This window comes from Xyrauchen texanus, chromosome 14 (genome assembly GCF_025860055.1).
Source record: "Xyrauchen texanus isolate HMW12.3.18 chromosome 14, RBS_HiC_50CHRs, whole genome shotgun sequence".
Classification (NCBI taxonomy): domain Eukaryota; kingdom Metazoa; phylum Chordata; class Actinopteri; order Cypriniformes; family Catostomidae; genus Xyrauchen; species Xyrauchen texanus.
The window spans coordinates 30,408,144-30,419,259 of record NC_068289.1 but is presented as its reverse complement, the minus strand read 5'-3'; positions in this window follow the sequence as shown (position 1 = coordinate 30,419,259).

Here is an 11,116-nt window from a genome sequence, read left to right as displayed (position 1 = left end):
TCCAACTTACTTTGAACAATGGTCTTCAGGAACATGTCTCTAAACCATGCTTTATCCCCTACACCAGACCAGGTTGTATTGATGGAAAGGTGATTAGAGAAGATACTCTGAAGCATTCGCCACACGGTTGTCTTTAGATCCCTCCCACATTTGATTGCCAAAAACCGAAGCTGAAAATACAAAAAAAAGTGTTACAAATTACATTTCTCTGAAGCTTCTCATAAATTAAAAATGTGACAGGCTGTGGATTCAGACTGTAGAATATGCAGTGTACAATATTAATTTTACTTTTCAGATTAACCTATGGCGTTATAAACAAAATCGGCACACTTACAAATCGTTGCTGGAGCTTTTATCCTGCCGGGATTTTCATGTTTATGATAGATATCACCATGGTGCAAATTAATAAAAAAAATATAAAGTATACCTGAGATTTCGGCCATGTTGCAGATGTCTTTCACTGTTCACTGATAGTCAGGCATTGGTGAAAAGTCTATATTGTTCATACCATGAATTAAATATCTATTTTAAAACCTAATCAGAATCATAAAGATATTTATTGCCAAGTAAGTTTTACAAAAGGAATTCTTTTTGGTTTATTGGTGCATGTCTCAAATGCGCATCAATCAAAGAAATGTAAACAATTTTCACCTAAGTGCATAAAATAATTCAATATATTTTACATATATTACTGTATAATCGCTTCAGAGTTTCAAAGTAATTTAAATGTAATTTCCTAAACCTTACCTTATCATGGAATCAAGAGTCAAGACTCTGTTGTAAACCCTAATGGCTTTGGAGCAAAAAATAATAATAGCCAACATGGCTGGTCGATTTTGAGAGTCTAAGCTGTCCTTGTATTTCAAAGTGGCTTGCCGCCAGCCAGCCGCGGTTGATTGCCGCGAGGCAACCGCCAGAGAAAATGAAGCAGGCGGCCCGCCAGCGTTTCGCGGGCGGCATCTCGCAAGAAATGGGAGTGACGAATTCGGCGGCAAACGTTTCATCCCCGCCAGTGGCACGCACCTATAGCCTACAGCTTAGGGGCGGCGGCAAAAAGAAGCCGTGCGGACATTTTTTGCTATCTGGGTTACCGCGGCTATGGAGAGAATCACACAAAACACGCATTTTCTTGGTGTGCTACCGTGTGATCATTTATTGAAGGATCCGTTAAGAACACTGCCCACGTCAGCCATAATCAACACACATCCTTCACACCTCCCAGGGGAACACTGGCTGGCTATTTACATAAATAAGGATGGTTCAGTATTTTTCTTTCACAGTTTCGGTAATAGTCCTGATTTTATTCGTTTTCCTGTATCAATCATTGACTTTCTAAAAAGGAATTCAACACGCATTCAATATTCAGCTAAACAAGTTCAGCATTTTATGTCTCTCACATGTGGTCATCATGGTGTGTTTTTTTTATATCATTTGATTCGAGGTCGTGATTAAATGGATGTTTCTAATAAATAAAAAGAGCACAATGCTAAATGTACCAATGTCATAGCTTTATTGAATATCACATGATTCATTTGTACAAAAATATTAACATCAAAATTATACAAGATCAAAATAACAACCATAAGTTTTGATCAAGAGTCAGTGATTTAAACGCTGACTCCTCTGAATCCTTAGAAGAAGATGTACTTAAATACATTCTTTGTACCATAAAGGATGATGTAGTGTTGTGGTTTCTGCCCACTTTGTGAAACACTCACTCTCGAAGAAAGTTTTTGATTTCAGAAGAATAGACTTTATTATCAGACCCTAAAGCTGAGTTGCCTGCAGAACAACTAACATGTCTTGAGTTTGCACCCGCTTACATAGGTCTCACAAGGCATGGCTAAAATAACCTATATCCTGTTTCTATCATGTTTTGAGCAGAAAAAGATCTTTGGGGCCCCAACCGATCTTCTTTATCTTTAAACCAGAAGGCTTCAGTTACATCCTGTGAGCAATTTTCACACTATGTAAAAACACTTTACTAAGAGGGGGCCTCATCATATATCTTCTTTAGCTTCAACAGAAGTAAATAGGAAACATCTGCAAGCCATTTATGTGTGAGTATCCATGTACCTCCGACATTCCATTCCCAGACTTTTTGCTGAGCCACTCACATACACAAAAATCACATATGACCAACAGAAGCAATTTATATATTTAGAGTAGATATACGTTTGATTACACTTCATTAATTTATATTTAAATAATGGCCGGGGGCATTTAAGTGCTCATATTTAAGAAAATATGCGAGGCATATTGAAAAGCACAGGTAGTTTGACACATTGACAAGACAGAATAAGTCCATTTAAGTCCATAATAATTTTCAAGGGGTTCAAAATCCTTGAAGATTATTTCAGGATGTCCAACAGGGTAAATTTTTCGAGCCTGAGAGTAAGGATAAAGACTCGTGAAATCAACATATCTGATCTTTTCATTTGCTGCAGTTTTGTGGTATGACTTGTAAGTGTTTGTACGACCCCCAAAGAGTGCATCACGCAGTTTCAGTCTCTCAGGTGCTGAATAAGTGGCCATAAACGCAATCGCATCCTCCTGAGCACTCCAAAAGGAATTTTTGACAGGGGATTTGCATAATCAAGTCTGTAACGACACTCGTGAACATGGTGAAAACAGCCGGCAAATTCTAGAGCTCTTTGTACACCATCTTTTTCGTAATATCCATCAACAAAGTAGCCTCCAAATTTCACTTCGCCGTGTTTTAGGGCATGGTGGATGTCTACGTCGCAGTCTTATACTGATTGACGTATGCATTATTATGCATCAGAGCCAGTGTAGTTCTAGAGAGAAACCCTGTCACGATCCCTTGTTGTCTGCCCCGAGTTTCACTAGTCAATTGTCACAAACTACATTTCCCATAATTCCCTGCCCTCATCACTGCCCATGCACTTCATCGTTCACACCTGCATGTCATTTAGTCATTATTGTGTTTGTGTATTTCAACCATGTTTGTTCCCCAGTCATTGTTGATCGTTGAATGTGGATGTTTGAATGTAGATGTTATTTTGTCTATGTTACCTTTACCCACTGTGGATGTTTCCCCAGCCTGTGTACACTTTGGATGTTTTCGTGTTTTGGTTTTGTTTTCCCATCGTGGACGTTTCATTTTTTCCTGTCTTGATTTGTCTTCACCTTTTTTCAATAAAAACCGCACTTAGATCCTTACCCCTCATCTGCCTCCTCATGCCTTCGTAACAGAACAATCGACCCAAGATGGATCTAGCTGTTCAACAGCCTAATTATAAACTTCTCTGCCTCAAACAAGGGGACCGTCCAGTGGAGGATCACATCCACGACTTCCTGGAGCTGGCAAAGGTGGTGGACTTCCCGGAATACTCCCTGGCGGTGTTCTTCAGGGCTAATCTGAACAGTTCGCTCAAGGAGCGGTTGCCACTGGCACCGCGCCACTGGACGCTCCTTGAATTCGTGGAGGAGACTCTGCTGGCCTGCGGCTCGCCGTTCACTGTGGGCGTAGTTGAGGAGGATCCTGCCTCTCCTCCCACAGTTGTCACCTCCCAGTCTTCCATGGCTCGTCCCTTCATGCCTGCCACGGCCAACGAGCCAAAGCCCATGCCTACCAGTGAGCCAACGCCCACGCCTGCCTCGGCCAATGAGCCGGCATTGCCAGCTTCGTCCGCCCAGAGGAGGAGGAGGAGAAGAGGAAAGGCTTCTGCTCCCCAGTCTCCACCTGCCACGGTCAGTGAACCAGAGCCCACGCCTGCCACGGTCAGTGAGCCGGTGCCTGCAGCCCCGACCATCAGTGAGCCAGTGCCTGCAGCCTCGACCGCCAGTGAGCCAGTGCCTGCAGCCTCGACCGCCAGTGAGCCAGTGCCTGCAGCCTTGAACGTCAGTGAGCCAGCGCCTGTAGCCTCGACCGTTCCAGAGCCAGTGCCTGTAGCCTCGACCGTCCCAGAGCCAGCGCCTGTAGCCTCGACCGTCCCAGAGCCAGCGCCTGTAGCCTCGACCGTTCCAGAGCCAGCGCATCTCGAGCCTCCCAGGGCTCCGCCTCTCGAGCCTCCCAGGGCTCCGCCTCATGAGCCTTTCATGGCTTCAACCCCAGAGCCTTCCAGGGCTCCGCCTCCAGATCCTTCCAGGGCTCCGCCTCCCGAGCCTTCCACGGCTCCGCCCCATGAGCCTTCCACGGCTCTGCCTCCAGAGCCTTCCAGGGCTCCGCCTCCAGAGCCTTCCAGGGCTCAGCCTCCAGTGCCTTCCGGGGCTCCGTCCCAGAGCCTTCCAGGGCTCCTTCTCCAGAGCCTTCTACGGTGCCGCCTCCTGAGCCTACCAAGGCTCCGTCTCCAGAGCCTTCTACGGCTCCGCCTCTCGAGCCTTCCACGACTCCGCCTCCTGAGCCTCCCATGGCTCCGCCTCCAGAGCCTTCCACGGCTCCGCCTCTGAACCTTCTTCGGCTCCGCCTCCTGAGCCTTCTACGACACCGACTCTGCCTTCCACGGCTCCACCTCCTGAGCCTCCCATGGCTTCGCCTCCTGAGCCTCCTTCGGCTCCGCCTCCAGAGCCTTCCACGGCTTCGCCTCCTGAGCCTCCTTCGGCTCCGCCTCCAGAGCCTTCCACGGCTATGCCTTCCAGGGCTCTGCCTCAAGAGCCTTCCAGGGATCCGCCTCGCGAGCCTTCCAGGGCTCCGCCTCACGAGCCTTCCATGGCTTCAACCCCAGAGCCTTCCAGGGCTCCGCCCCATGAGCCTTCCAGGGCTCCGCCTCCAGAGCCTTCCAGGGCTCCGCCTCCAGGGCCTTCCAGGGCTCAGCCTCCAGTGCCTTCTAGGGCTCTGCCCCCAGAGCCTTCCAGGGCACCACCTCCAGAGCCTTCCAGGGCTCCGCCTCCAGAGCCTTCTACGGTGCCGCCTCCTGAAACAACGTGATAAAACAACGTCGTTCATGCAATAGATTCCAATCTCTTTTCTGAAATCAAAAACTTTAACATCGACTGTCGCATACCACCGATCAAATTTAGCCCTGGTACTATCTGTCATGGTTTTGTACCCGTAGTAGTTTTTCGCAGGGTATGGACATATATAAGTCTGATTTTCCTGTCTGTTGAAATAGTGAGGAAAGAATCCTTTTTCTTTATTTTTCAAAAGTAATGCAGAAGACGTCTTTGACAGAGCCATGTTGAGGAATGAGTAAGAATCAATAAAACGCTGCCTAAAACACTCATCATACATGAAAATGGTTCTACATGCTTGCATTACTATGTTAAGTTGGAGTCCTGCATTGCAAAAATACTCCAGAATTAAAAAGTTGTCGAATCCGCTTGCATTATGTGCTATCCATGTGTAATTTTTGTATCTCGGTTGTCTAAACCTACAAACAAGTTGTCTCACACAATCCTCACCTCCAAATTAAAATGTCTCACCATCAAAAGTCATGGCACAAACATATTTAGCAACATGCTTTCCATTATCACAACATGTTTCAAAATCATAGAAAATGTAGCGATCTGTATACTCCTTGGGAGTGGTATGTTGTATGAAACACTCGTGTTGACCTCTGCGGCTTACATCATCCCCGCAATGTAAACACTTATCATTTCGACAGTTATGAGGTTTGGGGTTTTTGGCTGCAGTGTGGTAGCGTTTACCGCATTTACGACAATATTTTGTAGTATCGCAAGGAGATCTACCACAATCATCATCCGTAGGGGATACTATTTTATGGGCATTAAAACAGTAGCTAGATCTGCAATAGCGTAAGCAGTCCGGACAGTGTATTGTGTTTTTAGGTTGCTTGTAGCACTCGTTATCATTGCAAACAGAGCATACATATTTACAGTCATGATTCTGTCTGCTCGTATACCCTGTGTAACAGAAATCGCACACATATGCAGACCCTATAAATTCTTTCAGGTTCTTTATCATGTAATAATGAGAATCATGAATGTAAAGATATGCTGTTTTGGGGTGTAGTTCATCAGAAGTTTTATATTTTTCTAACTTTCCATTGCTTGACCTGTGAAAGACAACAATTTTTATGTCTAATGCACGTTCAAATTTGGCAATGTCTCCTAGACCTATTTTGTCCTGTGGATGACTGCGGAGGTGCGCATGCTGCTGAGGTCCCGAGACTCCGCCTTCAGAGCAGGCGATAAGGCAGCCCTAAGAACAGCTAGGGCCAAACTGTCACGGGCAATCAGAGAGGCAAAGCGCGCACACGCCCAGAGAATCCACAGTCACTTCCAGGACAGCGGTGACACGCGGCGCATGTGGCAGGGCATCCAGGCCATCACCAACTACAGGACAACATCAGTTGCCTGTGACAAAGATGCCTTCCTTCCAGATGCGCTGAACGACTTCTACGCTCGGTTTGAAGTGCAGAACGACGTGATGGCGAGGAAGTCCACCCCTCCTCCCAACGACCAGGTGCTCTGTCTTACCACGGCAGATGTGAGGAAAACTCTACGTAGAGTCAACCCACGGAAGGCTGCTGGACCAGACAAAATTCCTGGCAGTGTGCTCAGAGGATGTGCAGACCAGCTAGCAGATGTTCTTACCGACATCTTCAACATCTCTCTGAGCAGCGCCGTCGTTCCAACGTGCTTCAAGGCCACCACCATCATCCCCATGCCAAAGAAGTCTTCAGTGTCCTGCCTCAACGACTACCGTCCCGTCGCACTTACACCCATCATCATGAAGTGCTTCGAGAGGCTCGTCATGAGGCAGATTAAGACCCAGCTGCCCCCCTCACTAGACCCACTGCTGTTTGCATATCGTTCAAACCGTTCAATGGACGATGCCATCACCACAACCCTCCATCTGGCCCTCACCCACCTAGACAATAAGGACTCATACGTTCGAATGCTGTTCATAGATTTCAGCTCAGCATTCAACACAATCATTCCCCAGCACCTGATTGATTGGAAAGCTGAACCTGCTGGGCCTGGACACCTCCCTCTGCAACTGGATCCTGGACTTCCTGACTGGGAGACCTCAGTCAGTCCGGATCGGGAACAGCATCTCCACCACCACCACACTGAGCACTGGGGCCCCCCAGGGCTGTGTGCTCAGTCCACTGCTGTTCACTCTGCTGACTCACGACTGTGCAGCAATGCACAGCTCGAATCACATCATCAAGTTCGCCGATGACACGACCGTGGTGGGTCTCATCAGCAAGAACGATGAGTCAGCATACAGAGAGGAGGTGCAGCGGCTGACGAACTGGTGTAGAGCCAACAACCTGTCCCTGAATGTCGACAAAACAAAAGAGATGGTTGTTGACTTTAGGAGAGCACAAGGTGAACACACTCCGCTGAACATCGATGGCTCCTCTGTGGAGATCGTCAAAAGCACCAAATTCCTTGGTGTTCACTTGGCGGAGAACCTCACCTGGTCCCTCAACACCAGCTCTATCACCAAGAAAGCCCAGCAGCGTCTCTACTTTCTTTGAAGGCTGAGGAAAGCACATCTCCCAACCCCCATCCTCACTACATTCTATAGAGGGACTATTGAGAGCATCCTGAGCAGCTGCATCACTGCCTGGTTTGGGACTTGCACCGTTTCGGACCGCAAAGCCCTGCAGAGGATAGTGAGGACAGCTGAGAAGATCATTGGGGTCTCTCTTCCCTCCATCAAAGACATTTACAAAAAACACTGTATCCATAAAGCAACCAGCATTGTGGACTGACCCCACACACCCCTCACACAAACTCTTTACCCTCCTCCCGTCTGGCAAGAGGTACCGAAGCATTCGGGCCCTCACGGCCAGACTGTGTAACAGCTTCTTCCCCAAGCCATCAGACTCCTCAATACTCAGAGACTGGTTTGACACACACGTGTCCTGAGTTGCACTTTAATTACTGTCACTTTATAACTGTCTGCTACCTCAATAACTGCTATGTGCATAGAACATTATCTCATAGTATGTTATGTTTACATTTTAGAAACTGTCATCTTTTTGCACTACTGAGTACTGGTCGGCGCTGCACTGTCTATTGTCCTGTTCATTGTCAGAAATTTGTTGTACTGTCCTGTACTTTTTGCACATGTTTGCACGTGCACTTTATATAGGTATATATAGGTTTTTTTATATAGGTATTTAATTTCGTTGTGTTGTCTCATGTGGTCCTGTGTTGGTCCTTTGTTGTTTTTATGTAGCACCACCTGGAGGAACGTTGTCTCGTTTTGCTGTGTACTGTACTAACTGTATATGGTTGAAACGACAATAAAAACCACTTGACTTGACTTGACTTGAGGTATGAAACCGCCAGCACTCTGACTGGTTTTACCCCTACTTTCTATGTTGTCATGTGAAATCTGTGGGTCAAGAAAATATGCGAGGCATATTGAAAAGCACAGGTAGTTTGACATATTGACAAGACAGAATAAATGCATTCATTTTCTTCAAATTACGTCATCATGTGCTATATCAACCATCTTCCTACAAACACCACTGTTCTTACTTCTGGCTATGGATACTTATAATTGCAAACTGTCGTCGGACATCACTTTCGTATTACTCTGCATCATTTTTTCAAATTTTTCTACAAAAATGTTTTCGTTGTAGTCATTACTAGATGGTAATACACAATTTACATCAGATTTCAGACTGGGACCTCTCAGTGAAAGATTAATCAAACTGGATTCACCCCCCATCTTTCTGAAAAATGAACCCATATCCAACAACACTCTGTGTACAGATGTACTGTATGCAGCAAAATCTGTAGAGGATAACTCCCATAGATTTAGAGCCCTGTGTATCTCTATACCATTGAAACGCGGTTTTGGTACAATTGTGTATTCATCTAAAACACCACAGTTTCTAACCAATGCCTCAACATCGTTCTGACTTAAACTCACATGGGGTGCGCTCGAGTCTGTAGAAATATTGCTTGCACCACCAGCCTGTACTGTCTCAACAAACAGTTGAGTCTTTCAGCTTTCACACAGATTAGGGGTTGAGACCCCCAGTTCGTCGTTATATTTTTGGATCATCTCTTCTAATCTTTTGCACACATTAGAGCGTGAAGGATCTGATATTTGTGTCTCTGCAACGGCTAGATGATGCATTGTACTGTGTGGTGATGACTAGCGATTTATTTGACCTTTCACAGTCTTTGTCGTTATTAGAATAATTAACACATTTTCTCTGCATTTGAATAATAGCCTCTAATCTAGCATTTAAATCCAAATAGGTAGGGCCTAAAACATCCATCTGATGATCAATTATGATTTGTAGCTGTTCAATATTTGACAAATTTTCGTATCTAGTTCTTGTAGAAGGGTTTTGTTCAAAGTCTGGTTGACAAACTTGCAATTCATCATCTGAATGTAGTCTTTTACTAGCCATATTTGAAAATCTTTTTCAATTTAGGCTTATTCTCCACTGATTATACACCAACTACACAAATCTACTTTATCAAAAAACAATCAAAGATCAAATAAATAAATAAGCCAAAACAACAATCAGTCATAAACACAATTAGTTATTTTCTACCATCTATGACAGCGTTATTGATGTTGGATAAAAGTGTTACCATGAGTTGCTGTTCTCTGTAGGCGTCCTGGAGCACACGGTCGTATTTATTATACACTTCTCGTATATTAAGTCTTCCACGGCTCTGCCTTCCAGGGCTCCGCCTTCCGAGTCCTCCATGGCTCTGCCTCAGAAGTCCCCCTTAGCTCTGCCTCCAGATACCCTTCCTCACACGGCTCTGCCAGCTTCCCCGGTAACCATTCCTCTCCCCAGGCCTCCTGAATCTGCCCTTGCCCTGCGGCCTTCACCCGGGCCACCAGAACTTGTCCCTGTCCTGTGGCCGCCTCCCAGGCCTCCTGAACCTGTCCTTGCCCCGTGGCCAGCTCCCGTGCCACCTAAACCTCAACCTGTCCCTGTCCTGTGGCCGCCTCCCAGGCCACCTCAACCTGTCCCTGTCCTGTGGCCACCTCCCAGGCCACCTCAACCTGTCCCTGTCCTGTGGCCACCTCCCAGGCCACCTAAACCTGTCCCTGTCCTGTGGCCGCCTCCCAGGCCTCCTAAACCTGTCCCTGTCCGGTGGCCGCCCCCAGGCCACCTGACCCGGTCCCCATCTTATACCCCCATGGACTGCCTGCCTGCCCTCTTCGCCTCCTTGGACTGCCTATCTGCCCCTTGTGCCCCCGTGGACTCCCTGGTTGCCCATTGTGCCCCTGTGGACTGTCTCTTTGCCCCTTGTGCCCCTGTGGACTGTCTCTGTGCCCCTTGTGCCCCCTTTGGACTGTCTGTTTGCCCCCTGTTCTAGCCCCTCACTCCTTGGACATTGTTTGGCTTTTGTGTTTTTTTTTTTTAGGACCGTCTGGAATCCAGTCCTTTTGAGGGGGGGTTATGTCACGATCCCTTATTGTCTGCCCCGTGTTTCTTGTCTCACATGTCACTAATCACATTTCATGTCACGTTTCCTTGTTGTCCGCCCCGTGTTTCACTAGTCCTTGTCATAAAAACTACATTTCCCATCATTCCCGGCCCTCATCACTGCCAGCCCTGTGTTATTGTCCACACCTGATCATTATTTCGTCATTATCGTGTCTGTTTATTTAAACCTCGCTGTTTCCCCTCTCCTTTGTTGATCGTTGATGTTTACTAATGTTTCTTGATGCTCCTAGATGTTCGTTGATGTCTCTTGTTCCTTGTTTTCCCATGTTTGTTCGAGGTTTCCTTGCCCTTCGTGGATGTTCTCTACCCGTGTACTCCTGGATGTCATTTTGTGTTTTAGTTTAATTTTCCCATCGTGGATTTCTTTTATTCCTGTGTTTGCCTGATTATTGCTTGTTAATAAAAAACGCATTTAGATCCGAAACTCCCGTCTGCCTTCTCCTGCCTTTCCACACAAGCATAACAACTAGATTAGTGTAATGCAGTATTAGGAGGCTGTCCAGGAAGATCAATAAATAAACTTCAATTGGTTCAAAATGCAGCAGCCAGAGTGCTAACGAGAAATATGATCATATTAGCCCTATTTTATCATTGTAACATTAGCTACCTGTTAAATTTCATATACATTTTTTAATTCTCTTAACTACATACACAGCTTTGAATGATCCAGCTCCGCAGTACTTAAGTAACCTTCTACCACATTATATTCCATCACGGTCATTACGATTGCAAAAATCTGGCCTGTT